The 26989-nt window shown below is 44.2% G+C and overlaps 1 protein-coding gene across 1 annotated transcript in view; it reads right to left on the minus strand.

Annotated features, from left to right (window-relative positions):
- DIS3L2 (DIS3 like 3'-5' exoribonuclease 2) overlaps positions 1 to 26989 on the minus strand; it is a 1275365-nt gene that overhangs the window by 407847 nt on the left and 840529 nt on the right. The gene's annotated exons all lie outside the window — the stretch shown is intronic.

Consider the following 26989-nt stretch of genomic DNA (forward strand, 5'->3'; position numbering starts at 1 on the left):
CTTGGTGTGCTGGCAAATATTTACATATTGGACAGGTTCCAGTATCCAGCTAGCGGTCGCTACAGCACCCAGTACCTTAAGAATTAATTTCAGGAACGTGTGCGATGAGGATACAGACTGTAGCCAAAGCGATTGATATTCACATAGACCTGCCTATGAGCTGGCACGGAAGTTGCTAAAGCAAAAAAAAAAAAAAAGCCTGAAAGAACCTTGCCCAGAAAAGTCTATTCAATCAGGACATTTTTATTAATAAAGCAGGTGAGTAGATTACATAAATGTGAGCATTTTTAGCTGGTATTATTTAAATAGTTCTATCAGGAGTGGTCTATCTACATATGCTGCCTTTAATGGGGTCCTTTCCACAAACCCAATATCTATGTTCCGAACTTTTCACTAAGATCAGATGGACTTCTCTTCGATATGGAAAAACTTTGTCAAAATAGCAAATATTTAGCAAGCGCTATAGACATGCGATTCTGAACAATCACTTAAAAGTGAAATATTTTATGTGACTTTCCTTAGGGGAGCAACATATTTCAATGGCAGGCTTCTGTGGCCCCAAGTATTTCACCATCATCTTATAAACTCAAACAAACATTCTACAAGAACTTTGTGAACTACAAGACACAATCATCTTCTGAAGACTGAGTAGTTCACAGCCACAGAGGATGAGAAAACCAATGGTGCATGACAGTGGAAAACAGAAACATTTACACAGCCAGTCAAAAGCACTCTTAAAATGAATACAGTTGTTTCTTAGTTGTAAGCAGCTGGCATTTTAACATCTTAAAGTTTTTTAGGATTAGCAGTCAATCAATGCAGGAAAAAAGATATAACTCCAAAAAGCATTTTTACATATCAAGAGTGCTCTTGTAACCTTTTCCTTGCTAAGAGGTGCTCGTCTCCCCACAGCACTGAACTCGTTCGCCTGTGTCAGCATTACTCAGAATCCTAATTTAATAAGCGCGCTGTTATCCGCTTGAACTTTGAAAGCTAGGTTATACAACCGACAAACTGAGAACGATCTCATGACATGAGATAACAGGAGCAAGCAGCCAATCTAAACAAACTGTACGAAGGTTCAGGATATCCCCCACAGTGGGGAGCCTTTAGTAGACCCCCTGAGATCCCAGGGCCTTTAATGGAAGCCCCAAGTAAATATTTGGTTACATATATTTACATAATGTGAGCGGTTAGAACGCAGGTCGAGATGGCTACGCCTAAAATTTAATTAAAATAAAATATAAATTTTTACAGCTTGATTGCTTTCAATTGTCTTAACACAGGCAAATACCTTAGTAGAGAAAGTGCTGGGAAATCCTGATATCCTGAACCTGCAGTAGGGAACCCAGCACACAACCATATTTTTTGGTTTTAAAATATTAAAAGTAGTAAAAATAAATCCATGTATTTTACGGGCCTATTTATTCACTGTAGATCTAACATCACATTTCTATATAGCAGTAAGGTTAGTAAATATATTCAAATGTTTACATGCAAACATTGAAGAGCCATCCTGACAAATATGCATCCTGACAAAGAGTTGTCTAAACTGCAAAAATGCAGAAATAATGCAGTGGTCTTTTTCAGGACTTAAATATGAGGGAAGCCATTGCAGATTTGTACTTTATGTCCAGGGTATCCTTATTCCTGCTTCATTACTTGCCAAGGCAATGACCAGGCCAAGCATGTGGGTAGTAGATATCATAGTAGCTGCAATGCACATGTTTGTTTCAGGGGGAACACACTAAATTTCAAAGGAAGGATCAAGATTACAACCATGAAATATACAAATTGATCAATGGCATCTACTAGATTTTATTTTGACATTAAAACTCCAGGAAAATCATTAGATACAGTTGAAGTTACAAATTAGTTGTTAATACTGTGGTACTTTTACCTTCTTAACCATTTGAAATTATACTCAGTTTGGTGATTTAGACGCTTACACTACCCTGCCCATCCAGGCAGATCTCGGTTTCACGTTCCTTTACACCTACCTTCCTGCTCATTGGATAGAGCTGTTGATGTGCATTTACTGTTTGATGGTGAAAAATATGTTTTGAATAGGTCATCATTTTTCTAGTTAAATATATTTCTAAAGGTGCTATAATAAAGTTTCACCAAATGTCGGTTAACAACCAATGCAATCCATACATTAAAAAAAGCAAAGCAAATAAGTTCAGAAATTAAGTTATGTGAAAAAATAGAATAACATAGGGAAAAAAAAGTTTTTAACACATGAAGAAAGGGAGGTGCAAAAAAGGCATGGGAAGTCAAGATACCAGCTGAAATCTATCAATAATTAGAAAGGATCCTGCTCCTTGTCAGTGCAAATTAAGATCAGCTGGTTCAGTGTCAACTGATGGCCTATAAAAAGGTGTCACATAAGACACACGCAATGATGAGTAAAAGCAAAGAGCTCCTCAAGACCTTTGCAACCTTATTGTTGCAAAACATACTGATGGCATTGGTTACATGATTTCTAAACGCCTGAATGTTTCAGTGGGTACTGTTGGGGCCTTAATCTGGAAGTGGAACGGACATTTCACCAAAAATAGGCCACGGCCAGGTGCTACTCACAAGATTTCTGGCAGAGGAGTGAAAATAATTATCATAAGAATTGTCCAAGAGCCAAGGACCACCTGTAGACAGCTTCAGAAAGACCTGGAATTAGCAGGTACAATTGTTTCAAAGAAAACAAAGTAATGCACTCAACCACCATGGCACGCTCACCACACAAAAAGCATGTTGAAGTTTGTTTAAAGTTTGCTGCACAACCTTTAGACAAGCCTGTGAAATACTGGGAGAATATAGTCTGATCAGATGAGACCAAAATGGAACTCTTTGGATGCCATAATACACTGAGCATCACCCCAAAAACACTATACCAACAGTGAAGCTTTGAGGTGGGAACATAATGGTGTGGGGCGGTTTTTCAGCATACGGTACTGGCAAACTTCATGCTATTGAAAGAAGGATAAATAGAAAAATGTACCAAGATATTCTTGATAAAAATCTGTTGCCATCTACCAGAATTTTGTAGATGAAATGAGAATGGACATTTCAGCAAGACAATAATACCAAACACAAAGCCAAGGGAACTCTCAATTGGTTTCAAAGAAAGAAAATAAAGCTGCTAGAATGGCTCAGCCAATCACTGGACTTGAATCCAATAGAAAATCTATGGAAAGAACTAAAGGTCATTGAAGAGGCCCACAAAACCTTCAAGATTTGAAGACTGCTTGTGTGGAAGAATGGGCCAAAAATCACACCTGAGCATTGCATGGGACTAGTTTCATCATATAGGAGAAGTCTTGAAGCGGTCATTACCAACAAAGGATTTTTGTACCAAGTATAAAATAAATTTCAGTTAGCGTGTTCAATACTTTTTCCCTGTGTCATTCCATTTTATTACACATAACTTAATTTCTGAAATTATTTGTTTGGGGTTCTTGGTATGTATGGAATGTATGTTACTGACATGTGGTGAAAACTGCATGGTAACAGCACCTTTGAAAACATACTTACCTAGGAAAATGGTGATGTGTTTAATACTTATTTTTACCCGCAGTGTGTAATATATATACATATATATATATATATATATATACACACACATACACACACACATACAGTATCTCACAAAAGTGTGTACACCCTTCACATATGTGTAAATATTTTATATCTTTTCATGTGACAACACTGAAGAAATTAAACTTTGCTACAATGTAAAGTAGTGAGTGCACAGCTGGTATAACAGTGTAAATTTGCTGTCCCCTCAAAATACCTCAACACACAGCCATTAGGGTCTAAACTGCTGGCAACAAAAGTGAGTACACTTAAGTTAAAATGTCCAAATTGGGCCCAAAGTGTCAATATTTTGTGTGGCCATTATTTTCAAGCACTGCCTTAACGCTCTTGGGCATGGAGTTCACCAGAGCTTCACAGGTTGCCACTGAAGTCCTCTTCCACTCCTCCATGACGACATCACAGATCCTCCACCTTCCGTTTGAGGATGCTCCACAGATGCTCAATTGTGTTTAGGTCTGGAGACATGCTTGGCCAGTCCATCAACTTTACCCTCAGCTTCTTTAGCAAGGAAGTGGTCGTCTTGGAGGTGTGTTTGGGGTCGTTATGCTGGAATACTGCCTTCGGCCCAGTCTCCGAAGGGAAGAGATCTTGCTCTGCTTCAGTATGTCACAGTACTTGTTGGCATACATGGCTCCCTCAATGAACTGTAGCTCCCCAGTGCTGGCAGCACTCATGCAGCCCTAGACCATGACACTCCCACCAGCATGCTTGACAGTAGGGAAGACGCACTTGTTTTTGTATGCCTCACCTGGTTGCCGCCACACAGGCTTGACACCATCTGACCACAGGACGTGGTTCCAGTAATCCATGTCCTTAGTCTGCTTATCTTTAGAAAACTGTTTTCAGGCTTTCTTGTGCATCATCTTTAGAAGAGGCTTCCTTCCGGGACAACAGCTATGCAGACCAATTTGATGCAGTGTGTGGCGTATAGTCTGAGCACTGACAGGCTGCCCCCCCCCACCCCTTCGACCTCTGCAGCAATGCTGGCGGCACGCATACGTCTATTTTACATAGATATGACGCTGAGCATGTGCACTCGACTTCTTTGGTCGACCGTGGCGAGGCCTGTTCCGAGTGGAGCCTGTCCCGTTAAACCGCTGTATGATCTAGGCCACAGTGCTGCAGCTCAAGTTCAGGGTCTTGGCAATCTTCCTATAGCCTAGGCCATCTTTATGTAGAGCAACAATTCTTTTTTTCATATTCTCAGAGCCATCCTTGCCATGAGGTTCCATGTTGAAGTTCCAGTGACCAGTATGAGAGAGAGAGCGATGACACCAAATTTAACACACCTGCTCCCCCATTCACACCTGAGTCCTTGTAACACTAACGAGTCACATGACACCAGGGAGGGAAAGTGGCTAATTGGGCCCAATTTGAACATTTTAATTTAAGGGTGTACTCACTTTTGTTGCCAGCGGTTTAGACATTAATGGCTGTGTGTTGAGTTATTTTGAGGGGACAGCAAATTTACACTGTTTTACCAGCTGTACACTCAATACTCTACATTGTAGCAAAGTGTTATTTCTTCAGTGTTGTCACATGAAATATAATAAAATATTTATAAAAATGTGAGGGTTCTACACCCTTTTGTGAAATGCTGTATGTATATGTATTTTTTTGAGATGATACAGAGCAATTTGGTTTTGGTGGTATTTAAAAACTGGGTAATAGGCTCATACCTTTAAGTGACTTGGCACTAACATGGCTTTAGAGGACATGCCCCTTGGCCTCTTCTCCACCATTATCCCACTTTGTGATTCCTTGGTTTTGAAGCAAGCAAGCAAGCAAGCAATGCAGGGTAATCAAAGAATGGAAAGGAAGGTGGACTGTACGCCAAGATGTTATTTACAGGTAAGCCAAAATTCCTCTCATCTTAATTGTACAATACAGATCACAGGCAACATTCCAAGACCCTGGGATGTCCCCAAGCAATAAATGAGTGGGGTGGGCAACAACTAGGCAAACTGAACTGTGCCAACTGGCCCAACAAGGGTCAAAAGGCCCAACTTCAGAGTGCCACTGCAAGAATCTTGGGTCTGAAAGGTACATCTACAGAAGACAGTACGTCTAACTGGAAAAACTTTGAAAAATGTATGAACAGAGGACCATGTGAACCAAGCAGGATTACAGAGGTCTTGTGCAGGAAACGCTCACCATTCTGGTAAAGTAGTCATATAAAAGCACAGGAGTAGATTTCTCCTCAAGAGTGTGTAAGCTCTTGCGATCAGATTTCTTTTACATTGAGCGATGGTGGACTTGGAAACACGGTGTCCCTCATTAGGTCCTGAGGACAGGACAAATAGGGAATATCTTCTGATTTAAGCTGCTAGTTTGAGGTAGACTAATGGCTTTGATGACATTTAGGCAATATTTCCTTTTTATGGAGCAGGGCATAAGGATGGAAGGACTGATGTCACTGATGTGAAAGACTAATACCTTAGGCAGAAAGGATGGTCTTGAGCGCAAACCTACCTGGTCATTGTGAAGGATGAGGTATGATAGCCATGATATAACTAAAAAGGCCTTTTTGCAAGATGGGTCATTTTAAGGTAATATCCCTGATGGGTTCAAAAGGTAGTTTTAAGCAGGGCAAAGAAAACCAAATTGAGATCCTAAGGAATCAAAGTGTGCAGCAAATTTGGCTTGATGCGAGATACACCTTGAAAAGTTTTTTCACAAAGAGAGCGAAGCCAGGGGTCTTTAAAAAAATAATGGACAAAGCTGAACTTTTAGGGTGCAAAATCTGGTAAAAACTTGATTTTTGGAAGGCAAGAATGTGAGTTCCAGAGTAATCTCTGGGATTCAATTGCCTGTGTTCACATAAAGCAAAAAAAGGATCAGGTACGATAGAAGCCCTTTTTGAAAGGGTCTTTTCTTGCTTTCAGCAAGGTAGGAATAACACTCAGAGATCCCCCTCTCTTAACCACCTCCTGCCCGCCATATTGACAAATGACGGTGGCAGGGTGGCTCTCTCGTTTTGGAATTATGTCATATGAGGTCGTCCCACTCGGCAGTACATGTGTCTGGGACATGGCGCATCGCCAATCTCAGTAAAGAGCCGACGACTAGGCTCTTTATCCGTGTGATCAGCTGTGTCCAATCACAGATGATCACATGTAAACAAGTTCTGGTTATTGGCTTTCCTGAGGAGAGCCGATCAGCGACATTTCCTCACATGGGAGATCTGCAAAGATAATCAGGGCACTGATCAGTGCCCAGCCGTGATGCCAGTCAATGCTGCCTATCAGCGCACATCAGTGAAGGAGAAAAAAAATGGATTTTAGTCTTACTGTAAAATCCTTTAATCGGATTTTCATTGACAGACACAGCTCCATATCTTCTTTGACCCTTAGGTTATGCTGCTCTTCCTAGGAGTAGGACACTAGGCGGAAAATAATTGGACTATGCCCATAGGGCAGTCCCAGGGGGTCATACTCCCACTTTCTGCTCTAGGTCTTCAGTTTTCCAACAAGCAGTGTCAGAAGAACATAACCCCAAACTCATTAGAAGGATGGGTGCTGTGTCTGTCAATGAACATCAGAGAAAAGGATATTACGTTAAGACAAAAAGCCAGTTTTCTGTTTCGTTCATTGACAGACATAGCTCAAAATCTTCTTTGACCCTTGGGACGTCCTAAAGCAGTGACAACATGAGGGGCGGGAAGAACACAGCAATAAACATGCTTCCCAAGGGCTAAACGTACCCAACCAGGTAAAACAAGAGCTAAACCAGAAACAACTGGAGCTCTCCGGACAAAAAAGTACACCCTCAAAGATGACTAATCCTCTTCAACAGCGGCCTGCAAACCCTTGCGGCCAAAGGAAGCCTCCGCAGATGCCAACACATTCACCTTATAAAATTATGTTTAAGTGTGCATGAACGACCAGGTGGCCACCTTGCAAACCTGCACTGCTGACGCTTGATGGAAGGCCTCAGAGGCACTAAGCGCCCATGAAGAATGCACCTTAAAAGGGAAAGGAGGATCCTAACACTTGATGGAATAAGCCTGCACCACTGCCTAATAAATCAAGAAATTGTCACAGCAGACGAGGCCAGCCCCTTAAATGGTCCATCGGTAAGGACAAATAGGGAATCCGATTTTCGGAATGACTCAGTCATCGCCAGGTACACCCTGATTGCCGGAGCCACATCCAAAGAATGTAGGGCAATCCCTTTAGGGTGCTTAGTCTTTGGACACAAGGAAGGTACCACAATGCCTTTATTTAAATGGAAACCAGAGACAACTTTAGGAAGGAACGACTGGCAGGGCGGAAGCACCACTTTATCTCCGTGAACTACCAAGTAAGGTGGACAAAACAAGCTGCCAGCCCTGACACCCTACGTGCAGAAGAAAAAAAGCCACCAACTCGGCTACCTTCTGGGGCAATGTAAGCAGAGTAATCTTGCAAATATATTCCAACAGCAGTTACTGAAGAACCGACAGCACCAAGTTGAGATTCCACAAGGGTAATGGCGACCGCACTGGGAGAGCCAAGTGGCTAACCCCCTGAACAAAGGTGTGAACCACAGAAAGTGTAGCCAAAGGACGATGAAAGAAAACCGCCAAGGCCAGACGCTGCTCCACACCTCATTGGAGTAAAGCCAAAGTGTCTGAAAAGGAGCGGGGGTGAACCCCAAGAGATTCACATCTGTAAAGTACGCTCTTCAAACGCAATGGTAAATTTACCTAGAAAAAGTTTTACTAGCTTACAGCTGCGTGGAAATCACTGATTCAGACAACCATCTAGTCTTCAGCACCTGGCTTCTGACAGCCAAGCCATTCAAGCCAGTGACTGCAAAGCAAGATGGGAGATTGAGCCAACAGATCTCCTCTAAGGAATTCTCCAAGGAGCATCAGCGACTAACCGTATCGGATCTGAGTACCAAGACCGGCGAGACCAGTCTGGAGCCACTAGGATAGCTATAATCCCTTCTGCCTCGAGCCTACGCAGGAGTTTTGGCAGAAGTTCTAGAAGAGGAAAGATGTACATCAGACGACACTGGACCCAAAGGAGCCACCAGTGTGCCTGTGGCATCGGCCAGAGGATCCCAAGACCGTGGCACAAACCCAAGCACCTTGCTGTTGAGACTGGAGGCCAACAGGACTACCTTGGGAGTTCCCAACCCGAGACACAACTGATGAAACACCTCTGGAGGAAATGACCAGTCTATTGATCGGTAGCCTGGATTCTTCCAGATTTCAGACCCGAGCACAATCCGTGCCTGGTAAATCAAGGGCCAATAGATGGAAAAATGATACCAATATTTTTTGTGATCCGGGGACTTCCTCTGAGGTCCGTGTGGCCCTGGAGGAATTCTTCAAGTTTAAAGACAAAGGGGATATGTGTCCATTCACTATCTGGAATGCCCATAAGGCGTTTATGCGGGGCGTTCTAATGCCTAAGAGCGCCGCTATACGGAAGCAAAGGAGGCAGCGTATGGAGGATCTATTGGGCCTGATCCAAAACCTAGAACAGACAAATAAACGCAACCCACTCCCTGACGTTAGTAACCAATTATCGCAGGCTCAAAATGATTTACGTTCCCTCTTGATTGGACAACATCAGGCCCGTGTTCGTAGGCTTAAGGCAAATTTTTATGCACATGGCAACAAAGCCGGTAAACTATTGGCTAACCAATTGAAGGACACTCATGCCCGTCATCGTATCTCTAAATTGACACATCATTCTACCGGACTGACCTTGACGAATCCTAAAGACATTGCCGATGCCTTCAGCCACTACTATGGCTCGCTTTATAACTTGAAGGATGACCAGTCCACGCTCCAACCATCCCCTGAGGTCATTGACAGCTTTTTGGATTCGGTCTCCCTACCCACATTACAACCGGCAGAAGTGTCGGAATTGAATCTCCCAATCACCGCCTCTGAAATTATTAAGGCAATCCAATCCTTACCCCTAAACAAGGCCACGGGCCCCGACGGGTTCTCTTCGGAGTATTACAAATAATACCTACACCTTCTAGCCCCCAGACTACGGGGGGTGTTCCGCAAAGCTGCCTCCTCTGCTTCCTTCCCGCCAGAGATGCTGGAGGCTACAGTTGTTACATTGCCCAAGCCGGGGAAACCCCCGGATTGTGCGAAGAACTTCAGGCCCATATCTTTGCTCAATGTGGATCTGAAGGTCTACACGAAAATACTGGCTACCCGCATCTCTAAATTTTTACCTAGCCTCATTCAACAGGACCAGGTGGGGTTCGTCATGGGCCGCCAGGCAACTGATGCCACAAGAAGGGTGCTGAATCTCATCCACCATGCCGAGTCCACTCATACTCCTACAGTGTTTCTGTCTCTTGATGCCGAAAAGGCCTTTGACAGGATACACTGGGGATATCTGCAAAAAGTCCTACAACGCTTCGGCATGGTGGGTGAGATACTGGATGCTGTGTTGGCCTTGTACACGGCTCCTTCGGCATATGTTTATACAGAGGGTCTGTTCTCCACAAAATTTGCCATAACAAACGGTACCCGCCAAGGGTGCCCACTCTCACCTTTGGTGTTTGTTCTCTTGATGGAACCCTTTGCGGAGCGGATCAGAACGCATCCGGGAATCCGGGGCATAGACATTAAAGGTTTCTCTAACAAGATATCGTTTTTTGCGGACGATGTTATCTTGTCCCTGACATCTCCCTTATCCTCATTACCAATACTCATTAAATGCCCCCTTTTCCGATACCCTGCGGACTGAAGCCACCAAAAAGGTCCCCTTCAGGGAAAACGTAGACAAGGGAATCCCCCAAATATTCTCCAATGGAGGTTTCTGGAGAACCGAAAACACAATTTAACTACCATGGTGGAAAGAGACCATGCAGGTGGACCCACATGTCAAACCCCCTGAATGAAGGTACAAACTAAAGAGTGTGTAGCAAGGGGTCACTGAAAGAAGATTACTAAGGCAGACACCTGGCCCTTGATGATACTCAAGGACAACTTCTTATCAATGCCCTGTTGAAAAAAAGGTTAGGATCCGAGCCACAGAAAAGGATCGAGGATGAGCGCCAATTGACTCAAATGTACGCTTTGCACGTACGATGGTATATCTTCTTGGAAGATGACTGCCTCGCCTTCACCATAGTGGGAATCACTGATCCAAACAGACCTCTATCCCTTAGTACCTGGCTTTCAATAACCAAGCCATTAAAACCAGCGACTGTAAAGCAGGACGATAGATTAGCCCTTGGGACAACTGGTCTTCTCTGAGAGGAAGCCCCCAAGGGAAGTTTACAGCCACCAGGATGATTGGAAGATCCCCACTCGATTCCTCGCAGTAACTGCGGAAGAAGCCTTAGCCGAGGATTATAGTGACCTTACCGTGGCCCTTGGACGCCTGCGGCATCTGTCAGAGGACCCCGTGACCTCGTCACAAACTTCGGCATCCTCCTGTGGAGCTGAACCAGCTCAAGGAGCTGCATGTAAGACTGCAAACAGAACTGTCTTGAAGGTGGATACCACCAGACTCAAAACCTATATGCAAAATGGGAGAGAGAAGTATCTGTGTGACAGCAGCAGGTGAATTATGGCATGTGGTCCCTGAAGTTTGTGCAGAGGAAGGACCACCCTGGTCAGAAATCGAATCAGACCTAGGTAAATCAATTCCCTGGACAGGGATAGGGGGGAACTTAGGTAGTTCAGACATCACCTGAACCTTTACAGGAAATAAATCCACACAAGGAGACTTGGGACCTAAAAAACTTGAAGGACAAGCTTTGTCCCCCTTTCTGGGTACTCCCAAAAGAAACATTTTGCAGATCTTCTTGACACTCAGTCTTCCACGGGGCCGGAAACCAGCAAAGACGACCCCCATCCCAATAATGGGTGAGGGCAGACCTTTATACTGAATGAGTCTTGTCTGCTGGTCCAGGGAAGCTAGTTCTAGGCTTACCAGACCAAGGTTGCTTGGAATCTCCCAGGGAAGATTTAAAAGATCTATTTCCCTTATTCTCCATCCCAGAAGCACAAAATATTTTTGTATAGGCTGAGAAGGAGGGCTCCCATCTGCAATGAGGCTCCTTCCCTTTCCTTGACTGTGGCAGGAAGATACTCCCCCCGCCCCCCCCCGCCCCCGTGATACCCTTAATGATGTCATCCAGGGTAGCCCCAAACAAGCAATCGCCTTGAAAGGGCAGATCAATAAGCGCTTTCTTAGAGACTTGGTCTGTGGACCAGCTCCTAAGCCGCAGCAGGCGCCTAATCACCACTACTGAAACAGAACGTTTGGACAGCACAGGAGCTGTATCCAAAGCTGCATCACAAATAAAATGCAGCCCATGGACAAACCGGTCCACTAAATCAACATAAGCAGCGGGGACCTGCTCACCCCCCCCCCCCCCCCGCAGGCCCTGGCGCAAAACCTTGGCGCATTCAGTTAGGGTCTGAGACACCAGAGCTGAGGCAAAGACTGGCCGCAATGTTGAACCAGCCATAGTAAACATGCTACCTCTCACAGCCTCCGCTTTCTTGTCAGCTGGGTCGTTCAAGGACAGGGATTCCTCTACTGGGATCATGGTTGCTTTATTCAACCTGGAAACAGGAGGGTCCACCACTTGTACAGGGTAAAGTACAGCAAAATGTTTGGGGACCACAAAGGGAAGTTTTGGTTGTTCCCACTCCTTACACCTTACAGGAAAACCTGTCAAAATAAGGCACATAAGAAAACACCCTTGATGCGACTTATGCGTACCAAACAACACAGCCACGTCCATAGCTACATCAGCCACATCCTCCATCTTTAAAATCTCACGCACTGCAGTAATAAGTGCATCTACTGTGGCTTTTCATCTGGCTCAGAATCAGATGAGACAGTGGGGAAGGCGGGGACGCTTCCTTCTGGGCCTTTGCTCACACGCCACTTCCACCCGGGACACTAGGGACTGCAGGACCGCCGTCGGTGCAACCATGGGAAGCTAGGGTTCTGAGGGACCTGTCACCTCCATGAGGGGGTCAGTGGGGGAGATTTGACCCTGAGGCTCCATAAGGTAAGGAAGACCTTGCAGTACAAAACTATCTTTTGGCACCACTAAAAGGATTCCCTCAAGGATCAAGGTACCTATGAGCAGAGAGAGATAACAGGGAGCCCCAAAGACTTACCCTATCGACCAGAGGAGCACAGAGAATTCTTACCCAGCATCATCATGGATGCTATACCCCTGTTCATATGTCCCGTGCACAGGAAGAGGAAACTAAGGAGGAACAGGAGGAGCTTCAGCATCCCCACAAGGCTTCAGTTGTCTCCTGCATTTCCCAGAAAACCATCAAAAAAAGAAAAAGACTACCATGAGGCCTAGAACTGTCAAGAATAAAACTCATCGTGGGATGTCTCTGATCTCAAATTTCAAGCGTGAGCTTTGAGAGGGAGGATTTTTAGTTTTCCTTTCATGGGGGTAAAGTCTTTGTTTGCAATGTGTCTAGGACCAGACCCCAAGTATTCCAGGCAAAAGAGAAGATTTTTGGAAATTGATCACACAAACGAAAGCCTGGACCACCTGAATTGTGCTTTGGACTTTTGATTTCAACTGGAAAGGAGACTAGTCCCTCAAAAGAAATTCCCCCAAGATAACCAGTGACCTGGATGCCCTAAGTTCTGAGAATGGTTGTTAGGACCTTTGTGAATACTCTAGAACAGGGGTCTTCCAAATATGGCCCTCCAGTTCAGGAACTACAATTCCCATCATGCCTAGTCATGTCTGTGAATGTCAGAGTTTGACAATGCCTCATGGGATGTGTAGTTCCGCAACAGCTGGAGGGCCGTAGTTTGAGGATCCCTGCTCTAGAAGTAGCAGATAGGCCAAAGAATAATTCAACAAACTGGAAATGACTGTCTACCACTGCAAAGGGCAGAAAGCATTGATGGGGTGAATAAATGGGAATATGCAACTAGGCATTTTGGAGGTCAATGGATGACCAATATTTTCCTGTGGAGTCCTGTGGATTACCGATCTTGCATATTCCATGCAACGTTTTGGAATTTGTAGGCATTTATTTTTCAAATTAGAATGAATACCTCTGTTGGGCTTTGGTAACATGAACAGGTTTGAAAAGAATCCCTTGAACTTGTCTTGTGGGGATACTAGCACAACTGCTCCATGAGACCAGAGATGGTCCAGGGGATTCTGCAAGTCTGACTGTCCTCGGGTAGTTTTTGGTTCATTTGAGATAAAAAGAAAATGAGGGTAGAGCTTTAAACTTTATTTTTTACCCTTCTAAGCCAACTAAAACTAGAGGTCTTGGATGTCTGTGGCCCAGAAAGAGGCACACTATCTGACTGTGCCCCCACCCTTAACAGTGGGGGCACATTTATAGGGAAAAAGACTAATGAAACTTTGTCAGCTTCGGGGGCCCTAGACATGCACTGAAAGGAAGGGCTGAATTTCAGTTTTGAAGTTGATGCGTGGGTAGAGCGGTCAGGTGCTCTGCGTTTTGAGGTGAAGTCTCCTGAAAAGGGGATTTTAAATGCATCTTGAAAGGGCATACATTTAAGGTGCTTTAGTGAAGGCATCTTCAGCTGGTCAGGCTTTGAGCCAGCAACACGAATCTGTACATGTGAATGGAGATGAAGACAATTCTGAAAATTTGTCTCATTACATGTTCTAGGGCATCCACATGAAGGAGCAGAGCTGAAGGTAATTAATTGCTCCATTAAAGCACAGTCCTGTAACACAGGATCCTTTTGGTTTTTCATTGTTCAAATCCAGTTTGCAGCAAAATCTGGCCTCAGGGCTGGTCCTGCAGGAGTAAAGAGTTTTCTGAAGATTCTCAATCTTTCTATATGCAGAGTATTTGAATAAAGGAATATCTACTAGTACAGAGAAATGTTGAGGAGTGAGACTGCAGGAACAACTACAGGAATAGTCCACTTTTTAGCAAACTTTCCATTGAATCTAGTTCAGAGGAATTGTGATATAGATACAGAAAATTCTGCTTTAGTGGTGGGGGAGGAGCGACCACTCTAGCTGATGGCTGCGTGAAGCCCAATCTCCACACAAGCCCGGGGAGATACAACCACTACACCACGCTCCACGCCGGCTGACATGCTCTGACAACATCCTAAAGCCCTGCTGCACCCGCAGGCATGACCAGGCGCCACAAAGATTCACCAGCCCTGCAGAAATTGTGGGGTTTCCTCCCGACAAAGCTGCGTGGTCTCCTCCAAGATGGCAGTGGGAGACACTCTGGGCCGGTTATGGCCAGTCCTCTAGCAGCCAACTCACACTGCTCTGCAGCCGCGGCTTTCATGGGGCACTCCGCAGAGGACAGCTGCTCACCATCTCCCTCACTCAGTACACAAAGCCCTGTGAAATCCATCCAGGCCAAGGAGAGAGTGAGGGTGACTCCAATGCGGCCCCCAATACTGAAATGGCTGCCTCAGATGCCACAGAACCAGCAGATCCCTCTCAGGTGGACCCCTTTGCGGCATATCTAACAATAGGTCAGCCAGTCTCTGATATTGTATTAAAGGAAATGTTGTGGTTGCTACGCTTCTCTTTACAATCAGACATGCATAACTGCTTCCGGAAATTCTCTGCTGAAATCTAAGATTTAGGCGCTAGAGTTGACCATTTAGAAAATGGAGTGCCTGCATTACTTCTTTTAACATGGTTGACGCTCATGACCGTAAAGTGATGATATAGATTGGTTAAAATCTAAAATCACTTAAAATCTAAAATCACTAACTTAGAGGATTGGTCGCGGAGAAACAATTTGAAAATCAGGGGCATTCCTGAATTGGTTCTGCCAACACAGCCACTTTACGTCCAAGAAAACACAGCTGCAGGAAGGAGACAAACAGCGCACAGCCAACCTCACGTAAGAACGTTTTATTGTTAACACATAACAGTTCAATCGTACTTACATGTCCAATCAAAATGACAGGCACTTCAGCAAGGACCTTCTACCCCTCTCTCTCTCTCAGATGACCTCCAGTGAGCCCTACAACCGACGATCAGCCCAGGACTCCGCCACTACTGGTCCGTCTGTCTCCGGTCTCCATGCCAGGTGCCTGCGTGTGAGTCCACTATGCGCCTGCGCACAGACCCACCGGCTGTTCCCGACTGCGCACATGTGTCTCAGTCTCGGCCGAGACAACGCTGGATGCCAGACGGGTTAGAAGGATCACTTGTGTTGCTAGATCGTTGCCAAGACAACATGTTTCAGAGGCAAAACCTTCAGGTCCCGCCCCTGCTCCTCTCCAGCCTCCTTTTATACATGACCCCACTAATCATCTTAAAGGGCCAAACCCGAAGTTAATCCAGGGTTTGGCCCTTCCATGTGGGAGGGGGGGGGGAAAGGGACTTACACGCAACCCAATGTAGATTGTCCAATGTAGTTCCATATGGAGCCAATAGACACTACCATAAGATTACTAAAATGTTAAAACTTTTTTTACTCCGTCCAAGACCTATTTAAAACAGTGGTACTGTCTCTCTCTCCTGAAGATCTCACAATGAATTGAATCCATTGGATCCCAAAACCATCTTTCTTGCCACAAGAAATTCCTAGAGATGTCCTAATGAGGATCTACTACTACCAGGCTAAACAACGTACAGTGTATTAACAGCGTTTCACAAGAAGGAACGAATACCAGATTACGCAGTGTCCTTTCAGGTACTCCCTGATCTTTCCACTCACACCCTCCCACGTCGCAAAAATCTGGCGATCATAACAAAAGCTTTGCCCATCCATATTTCCTACCAATGGAAATATCCGGCAACCCTGATGATCACACACGAGGGGATACTCTGAAATTTAGCTCTTTGGAAGAGGGCATCGACCTGCTCAAGACCTGGAATATTGTTCCAGACTAACCTGCTTCTCGCAGCTCTGCAAAAGTGCCTCATTACAGCCACCAAGAATGGTGCAAAGTTTCCTAAAGGAAGACCGCTCAATCCCGTCCGGCATCGAGCCTGACTATGAGCTACATCACTCAGATACCCACTGTCCCCCGGTGGTGATGTTGCAATTTCCATGCTTCATTATTTTTTTTCCCCCACTGTTTAAGCAGCTTAGCTGCTCCTGGTTCAGACATGGACCTTCCTTTTTTAAGTCCCTAGTTCAGGGAGAAAGGGAATAACAGTGGTGAGGGAGCCAAGATGGGAGCATGGTGTGTAGAAAGCTTGTCATCATCATTTTTCTCTGCTCAATGCGCATCATGGCTCTTTGCTCCTCATGTAAGTCCACTGCTAACGATACGGACCCTCACTCAAGTTGTGCATCTCATCAGGTCAGTGCAGTGTGCTGCTCATCTACAGCCCCTTTACTGGATGTCTCAAGTTTCTGAATCTCAACACATGACGTCAGTCATCCAGCCAAAAGATTCCCCCTATGGAAGGAGGTAATGGCCTCTAAGGCTGACTTCTTAATTGCTCAAGAAACTCACTTCCAAGATTCCACAGCTCCCAAATGTTTCCACAAAGACTTCCCCCACCAGTTTTTGGCCAACTACTCTTCCAAGAAATGGGGTGTACTTATTCCAGATCAATAACTAACATTCACCTAACATTCCTCTACTATTTATGAAGGTGGGCGGTTCATTATTCTAGTGTGTGACATTAATCATAACCATTATACCATTGCTGCAGTACAAAAAAGCAGATCCCAAAAGCTGCAGGATATTCTCGCCTCTATCCATGCCTTAGAAGTGCAGAATAAAACCCACCCCAAGCCTTCTACAGCCGACAAATTAGCCAAACTGAGATAAGACCTAAGGACTCTCCTATTCGATAATCACGATCGATTACGAAGACAACTTTATCTTAAATATTACTCCCACCAGTACAACAGAGCTGGCAAGTTCTTAGCTTCCCGTCTGAAGGCCCAATGCACCATTAACTCCATCCGACTTTAAACCAAAGACTATCTAACCCCCAAAAAATTGCAGATACATTTGCTAAATGTTATGCCTCTTTGTATAACCTTTCAGCAGATCCTAACATTTCTCAGCCAAATCTGTCTGCAATCTCTACTTTCCTTGACCATCTCAACCCCCACACATCGCCCACTCTGACTTATTAGAAATTAATCACCCCTTTTTTAGATCAGGAAGTACTTTGTGCCATCAAAAGCCTACCAAAGGGCAAGTCCCCAGGCCCAGATGTATTTACCAATGACTATTACCCGCTCTATGGTGATCATTTAGCCCAGGGGTGGGGAACCTTTTTTCTGGCAAGGGCCATTTAGATTTTTGTAACATCATTCGGGGGCCGTACAAAATGATCAACTTAAAAATGAGCCTGTTATATTTGACCACAGCGTGCCCCCTTTCAATGCAGAGAGACCACAGCGTGCCCCCTCCAATGCAGAGAGACCACAGCGTGCCCCCCTTCAATGCAGACTGACCACAGCGTGCCCCCTTTCAATGCAGACTGACCACAGTGTGCCCCCTTTCAATGCAGACTGACCACAGTGTGCCCCCTTTCAATGCAGACTGACCACAGTGTGCCCCCTTTCAATGCAGAGAGACCACAGCGTGCCCCCTTTCAATGCAGACTGACCACAGCGTGCCCTCTTACAATGCAGACAGACCACAGCGCGCCCCCTTACAATGCAGACTGACCACAATGCAGAGATCATCGTGCCCCCTTCAATGCAGACTGACCACAATGCAGAGATCATCGTGCCCCCTTCAATGCAGACTGACCACAATGCAGAAATCATCGTGCCCCCTTACAATGCAGACTGACCACAATGCAGAGATCATCGTGCCCCCTTACAATGCAGACTGACCACAATGCAGAGATCGTGCCCCCTTCAATGCAGACTGACCACAATGCAGAGATCATCGTACCCCCTTACAATGCAGACTGACCACAATGCAGAGATCATCGTGCCCCCTTACAATGCAGACTGACCACAATGCAGAGATCATCGTGCCCCCTTACAATGCAGACTGACCACAATACAGAGATCATCGTGCCCCCATCGTGCATTGGCCAAGGAGGAGGAGGATCCGTGAGACAATAGAGAATTTTCATTCGCTCTTGTCACACAAATGGGCGGGCTCGGGCGCATCCTTTTCGGAGACTCACAGTGTTAGGGCGGAGCCATCGTCTCTTTCTGACACAGCGGCACGGGGGGGGGGGGGGGGAGTCTCGGACGCAACACTTGTGTGGGCTGGACATAACGATCATGCGGGCCGCAGGTTCCCCACCCCTGATTTAGCCCCACACCTCTCCAAACTATGTAACACTGCTCCCGAGTGCTCTTCTTTCCCTCCGGAGCTGTTGAGGGCACATCATGACTTCCCCCAAACCAAGGAAAGAGCCAAACACCCCTGCTAATTTTAGGCCACTTTCCTTTCTTAATTCTGACATTAAATTATATTATATTAAAAAAATGATTGTCCACCGTATTTCTTCCATCTTACCAAAATTGGTTCAGGCTGACCAGATGGGGTTTATTACAGGGAGACAGACCTCTGATGCCACTAGGCGACTATTGGACATCATACATAAAGCCGAATGAAGTCAAACGCCTTCTCTACTCTTATCTATTGATGCAGAGAAGGCGTTCGACCGGGTGCACTGGTACTGAACAGATTTGGGTTTTATGGACCAATATTGTCAGACATTATGGCCCTGTATTCAGCCCCTTCAGCCCAAGTATATACTTCGAGTCTCCTATCTAAGCCCTTCCAAATAGCTAATGTTACACACCAAGGATGCCCCCTTTCACCACTGATTTTCAACTTGATGATTGAACTATTAGCAGAGCATCTCTGTTCCCACCCTAGTATTCATGGCTTCCCCTTAGCAGGAAGGTCACACATAGTGAACCCTTTTGCTGATGTGATTCTTATGCTAACTGAACCTGATATCTCCCTTACCCATGCACACAAGGTGCTCTCTGAATTTAGTTTACTTTCATACTACAAAAGATAATTACTCCAAGTCTTTGATCCTGGATCTAGGAGTCCCTCATCACAAGTCTATACTTCTCCAGAAGCAATTCCAGTATGTCTGGACAAAAACTACCATCCTATTTGTGGGAATCCTCCTAACTCCCTCTATCTCCTCAATAGCCAAAGCAAATAACAAACCTCTAACAAAATTGGGAATTGCAATCTACCCGTAATCTAGCAAAAGTGGAACTATTTTGGGCAGGTAGACTAGCTGCCCTTTTGCCCACTTATTACAACTGTCCAGAACCCTCCACATCCCAAGAACAAAACCATACTTACAGGCCCCATCTTCCCTTCATAAAAAACTCAGTTGGCAAGGCAAAAAGCCCAGATATCCTCATTCAATTCCCACTAAAAATAGGTTTGTTGGAGACATGGGAATGATCGATATTTATTACTATTATACTGCAAAACTCCCAGACTAGTTTAAATACTGGTGTTTCTCTGAGGAAACTCCCGTATGGGTGGGTATCGAAAGCTCCCTCACTAAAACCGAGAAGTTAAACGACCTGCTATATGCGGACCGATGTAAAGAATTTCTTCTCTCCACAATGCCCATCACCATCTTAGTGTCCTTATTAGCATTAAGAGATCTCGGTCGAGCCTCTCTGGAGCCCACTCACCCCAAACACATACAAATGCTGGTTAGCATACTATGCTTTTACCTATCAGATCTTCCCACCTTTGACTGGGAGAAATATGGCATTCACTGGGTCGAAGACCTCCTACTTAATGGTAAACCCTTTGATCCAACATTACTCATTCAACAATATAGCCTCCTGGAACCCGTATACTTTACTTTAACCCACATTACACATTTTTTTCTTTTCATGTCACCCCCTGTTATACCCTTGCACCCCAAAATAGCTGGCTTTTTGAAATCTTCAGCGAAAACTAGTAAGGGCATATCTCTTCTTTATAACCTATTGCACAATAAGACTACATTACAAAACAGCCTCATAAATAAATGGGAAGAGAACCTAAATACTTTTTCTGACCAATTGAAACGAGCAACACAGTCTAGTTATGTCACCCACTGCATTAGTCATTGGGAACTAGCATTAAAAATCAACGTCAGATGCTATCTCACACCGCGCAAGTTAGTCAAAATTTACCCCGATAGCTCCTCACTATGTTGGAGAGATTTTTGCTACACGGGTAATTTGTTTCCCATCCTATGGTCAATGTCTGAATATCCGCAGTTTCTGGAGGTAAATTTTTTGTTTTGTATCTGAAATTTCAGGTATATTAACACCCCCTAGCCCAAGTCTTGCCATCTTGAATATAGGAATTGATTCCTTTCTTATTACAATAAGATAAAAAGTTATAGCCAACCTAATGTTATCACCACCTTTCTGTGGTCGGGGTGCCTCCTTAGCAAGTCGTGTGTTATGGGGGCATCCATGTGGGTTTGCGCATAAGTCGGGCTGTGTGTCCACAGACAGATACAGCACTGGTAGGCCATGCCCCCTCCTCATAGGAGTATGACTGACCGCAACAGGAGCCTGCCTATGGCTCCTACTGGGACATTGGTGGACCGTTGAGAGGAAGGTGGTGTTTAGGGACTGGGGTAGGTGGAAGCAGTTAGTCTGGCATTTTTTTACCTTAACGCAGGGAATACAATAACGTAAAAAAAAAATTACTTTATAACCACAATTTTAGAAATGTTTGCAAAAGTATGAAAAAACTTTGCAACACTTGAAATTTAGTTCAGGTGCTTCACTTTGATTGTTGGCAGAGATGTTTCTACACCTTGGAGTCCACCAGTGGTCAGGACCAGTGCCAGCATAAGGCAGCCACCTTAGGGCGCCATGATAGGGATGGCTGCAACCAGGCCTCGACAGGGTCGGGCAGCTGCAAACAACGCAGTGCTCTCATAAGGGTAGAAAGCGACGCCACTCGTCGTCCACCAGAACAAGTTGACAGGAAAGAAGACTGCACCCGCACAGTAATCACTCTCAGTGGGTCACGCAGTCAACAGTAGGAGGGCAATGACATGTTTATTGGGCAAAGTTATCCAGAGGAAGGTGAGGCTTTCCCAGGGAGGAAGGCGGGGCGCAGAAGTTTTAGTTTGTCACACCTGCCCGTAGCCAGTGAGGGGAAGGAAATGCATACCCCCCCAATACACAATGCTGTTTAGTGGCAGTTTAGTACAGCTAAAATTTTCAATGCTGTGTGATGTCCATCAATTTATGGGAGCAACGTGAAGAAGGTACCAGCACAGTAGGGGTAGCAAAATGCACCTTCGCCTATGTATACAAAAATCCTTGCACTGGCCCCGAATGTTGCAAATTATGTAAATGTATTACACATGATTTGGAAAATCACACCTCTCTAAAAAAGGTCTCTGTACTGTATCTGAGCAAAAGCCACGAAGTCAAAGGATCTGCCTAGAGAGCTCAGAGACAGAATTATTGCAAGGCATAAATCTAGGGAAGGCTACAAAAAAATTCTCCTGGACTAAAGGTTCCCAAGAGCACAGGGACATCCAATATTCTCATATGTAAGCAGTTAGAACCAGGACTCTTCCAAGAGCTGGTCCCCTGTTCGAACTGAGCAATCGGGGGGGGGGGCCTTAGTAAGAGGTGACTAAAAACTCAATGATTACTCTGAGCTCCAGATATCCTGTGTGGAGACAGGACTAAGTTCCAGAAGGACAACTGTAGCCCTCCACCGATCGAGGCTTTATGGCAGAGTGGCTAGACAGAAGTCTCTCTTCAGGGCAAAACACATGAAAGCCAGCTTGCACTTTGCAAAAAAAAACACCTGAAGGACTCTTACTGTGAGAAACAAGATTCTCTGGTCAAGCAAGATTCTAAACATTATGTCTGGTGGAAACAAGACAGTGCTCATCATCTGCTTAATACCATCCCAACAGTGAAGCATGGTGATGGTAGCATCATGCGGTGGGGGTGTGTTTTTAACAGCAGGGACTGGGAGACTAGTTGGGGTTGAGGGAAATTTCAATGGAGCAAAGTACAGAGATCCTCAATGAAAACCTGTTCCACAGCACTCAGGACCTCAGAATCTGACTTGACCAAAGGTTCCCCTTCCAACATGAAAATGATCCCAGGCACACAGCAAAGACAACACAGGATTGGCTTAGGGACAACTCAATTTCCTAGAGTAACCCAGCCAGAGCCCTGGCCTAAACCCTATGGAAAGACCTGAAAATGGCTGTCCACAGATGGTCCCCATCAAACTTGAGCTTGGGAGGATTTGCAAAGAAGAATGACAGAAAATGCCTCAATCCAGGTGTCCAACGCTTGTCGTGTCCTACCCAAAAGGCCTAGAGGCTGTAGCTGCTGCCAAAGGTGCTTTAACAAAGTACTAAGTAAAGGGTCTGAATACTTAGGTGCATACATTTCATTTTTTTTTCTTTTTAGTGAAATCACAGGCATTTCTAAAAGTCTGTTTTCACTTTGCCATTATAGGGAACTAACTGTGTAGAATAATGAGAAAAAGAATGAATTTAAAAAACTGTAGTATTAAACTACAACATAAAATTGAAAACAAAAAGTGAAGGGTGTTTGAAGACTAAAGGAATGCGCTGTACTTGGATATTTTTGTGCTCTCTCTGTATTTAAAGTGATCGTACTAGCAGGTTGATGCACTGTAGAGGAGTTTACCCACTTGAGGACTGGCATTTTGAAACCCCTTTTTTCCAGGCCATTTTTGCAACATTCAGCACTGTCATACATTTGACAGTCATGCAACCACTGTACCCAAATTCATTTAAAATTTGTATTTTTTTTTTTTTACTTTAGAGACAGAGCTTTTTTGGTGGTATAAATAAATCATCTTTCTAGAGCGTGCTATCATCCTGTTAGAGAAAGAAGAAAAACTCTCACATGGATCACGCCTGTGAGTATAAGTGGACTTTTAAGGGCACAGCATGAGACACACACACACACACATATATATATATATAAGTTTATGACACAAATTATTTTGAAAGCACATGATATAAATACAGGTTTAAGAAATGAAGCCAAATAGGCAGTGGGAAAGATATAGGATATAGTCCCCTACGGAAATGTGCATGTACTCTTAACTGGCATGTGAACTAGAGTGCCAATAATTACAGTGTATAGATAGATAGATCCAAATACACTTGTCCAAGAGTGGTTGACGCATTTGGCTTGGAAGCTTCTTCAGGACTGTTGAGTTGTAAGAGTCCATTTACACTGGCGCGACTTGTCAGGCGACTTGTGTGCCCTCAAGTCGCCCCAAGTCGCTTGACATAACAAAAGCAATGTAAATCAATGAGAGCCATCTTAATTGGCACTACTGAAGTCGCTCCGACTTCAGAAAAGGGTCCTGTACTACTTGAGGCGACTTGTCCCAATAGACTTCAATGGGAGTCGCCTCCAAGTCGGATCCTTATCTTATTTGAAGCAACTTGTGATCCGACTTTCCAGGAAGAAGGAAAATTAACCAGGCATTCCCCACATTGCAGCTATGCCTACAGTTCCTATATACCATTATCTCTGCCTGGTCTGTGTGAGTGGCACTGGTGGACACTGATTCGTGGCACTGATACGTGGCACTGGTGGACACTGATTCGTGGCACTGGTACGTGGCACTGGTGGACACTGATTAGTGGCACTGGTACGTGGCACTGGTGGACACTGATTCATGGCACTGATCCGTGGCACTGGTGGACACTTAGTGTGAGGAAAGGGATATGCAGTGTAGTTAGGATACAATATACCACTATAGTTAGATTCAATAATCTAGTTTCTGTAGGGAAAGTGTTAAGTGTCAGGGTGACCGTAGTGTAGTTTAGGGTGAACTGACTGACTGCTATGCCAGGGTAACAGAACTCATCCATGTCAGGGTGACCGCCATAAGAAAAAGATCATTTTTCTTAGAATTATTAGTAGAGCAGGGATGGGGTTCCGCTCCTTTTATGCCAGGGTGACAGAACTCATCCATGTCAGGGTGACCACCATAAGAAAAAGATCATTTTTCTTAGAATTATTAGTAGAGCAGGGATGGGGCTCCGCTCCTTTTACACCTGGGCATTTTTGTTTCAGGCATTTATTGGGCTTTTTGACATGACATGACATCTGAACTTCTGTGTAGGGGTATATATTACAAACACACACACATATATGTATATATACACATATAAGTGTGAAAGGAGCGGAACCCTGTCCCTGCGCTACTGAAATTTGCAGAGATGGTGTTACCCTCCTTTCACACCTATATGTGTGTATATGTATATATATATATATATATATATATATATATATATATATATATATATATATATGTGTGCATATATACCCCTATACAGAAGTTCAGATGTCATGCCTGCCTCCAAAGACGCCCAAAAAAATGCCCAATAAACGCCTGAAACAAAAACGCCCAGGTGTGACAGGAGCGGAGCCCCATCCCTGCGCTAATAAAAATTCTAAGAAAATTTATCATTTTTTTCTGGTTCTGGACATGCTGCAGAGCTGAAACTTCACAGGTACACTTTTTAGACCCCCAGACACTAAATCCAAAGAAAGCTCATTTTTATTTTTTTTTTCAATAATTTTTTCAATAATTGGCTCTCTATCAAAAACTACAATTTTTAAGAACTTTTGGAAATAGGTCACAACACATCATATTCTGATTGGTCAAATACAAAGTCGTACAAAGTCGTCTATTCTATAAGTCGCTTAAAATAATTCACAAGTCGCGCTGAAAGTCGCCCCTTATGAGGCGACTTAGAGGTCGCGGTAGTGTGAACCGGCTCTAAGGGTAAAAACAGAATTTACTTAAAATAAGCAAATAGGTATTAGGAATGTATACAAACCATTTCATATAATTATATCTATAAAGATCATACAAAAAAGTACACGCGACTTACATTTAGCGGTAATTTCTCTGTTACAACATTCTGGGGGATGAACACTGGAGCACAGATTAACCAGCCCAAAGGTAGGTACGTAGAGGCAAGAGGAAATTCTAAATATAGAGTGTATTGAGCTTAATGCATGTGGTACTTGGTCGTAGACTCTAGATATATTAGTAAATGTTTAAAGGAAGCAAGTCACTCAAAATAGCTAGGAATTAGCAAACAGTAGTCCACAATGTATCCTTCCTCGGATAGAGTAAAATTGGAAAGATCAAGTGGACCAATATTATTATAATCTATAGAATGGATCTTCTTATCCATCCATGGATCTATAGAATATATATATACACATTATATATATATATATATATATATATATATATATATATATATATATATATACACACATATATATATGCGCAAGTATGAATGCACTGGTGTACTATCATATACAGATAAATTGCTCTATACTATGTAATGTTGTACATAGAACTTAGCTGGCTGTACAGTGATGTACATTAGTGTCTTAATGTGTATGCCTCCAACAAAGATATCTAGTATGGGACTGGAGAATCCCCCTATGGTTCTACCCACAATAATGGAACAATTAGAAGCCAACAGTTATTAAAATAATAATAAAAATAAAATGTATAATTTCATCAGATCATTCTTTTCCATTCCTTAAGGTTGAGATTATTTCAATAATGTTGGCTTATAATTGTTCCATTATTGGGGGTAAAACCATATGCTGATACACAATGGTGTATCTCCCCATTTGGATTTTCAATTATAGCCAGCTCCCCCAAGGGGATCAACCAAATGATTTGGACCAGTTCACAAAGCCAGGTCCATAAAGACACGGATGAGCGAGTTTGAGGTGGAGGAACTTGACTGAGCTGCACAGAGTCCTGACCCCAACCCGAAAGAACACCTTTGGGGTGATATAGAGTGGAGACTGTGAGCCAGGCCTTTTGGTCCACATCAGTGCCTGACCTCACAAAAGCACTTCTGGAAGAATGATTAAACATTCCCATAGACACACACTCCTAAACCTTGTGGACAGTCTTCACAGAAGAGTTGAAGCTGATATAGCTGCAAAGGGTCGGCCAACTCAATAATAAACCCTACAGATTAAGACTGGTATGCCATTAAAATTCATGTGCTGGAAAATAATGGTGGCCAAACAAAATATTGACACTTTGGGCCCAATTTGGACATTTTCACTTAGGGGTGTACTCACATTTGTTGCCAGCAGTTTAGACATTTATGATGCGTTGAGTTATTTTGAGGGGACAGCAAATTTACACTGTTCTATACAAGCTGTACACACTACTTTACTACTTTACTTGACGGAGTCCGTTTTTCTCAGCGGGGGATCGAGCCGTCGATCCCCCGCTGAGCAGCAGGACGACAGCTGTGTCTCCGTGCTGTGTGCGGAGACACAGCTGTCAGTTCCCCATGCATCTCTATGGGTGAAATCGGATGGGAACGGACCGTCGGTCCGTTCTCATCCGATGCCATCCGATCCGGACATGACTCCGCTGCCATCCGATGCCCCATAGGAATGCATGGGGGGACCGTTCAGATCCGCCAAAAAAACGGACAGGCGGATCTGAACGGTCCGCCTGTGTAA

Source organism: Pelophylax lessonae, assembly GCF_965119305.1.
Source record: "Pelophylax lessonae genome assembly, chromosome: 3".
NCBI classification, from domain to species: domain Eukaryota; kingdom Metazoa; phylum Chordata; class Amphibia; order Anura; family Ranidae; genus Pelophylax; species Pelophylax lessonae.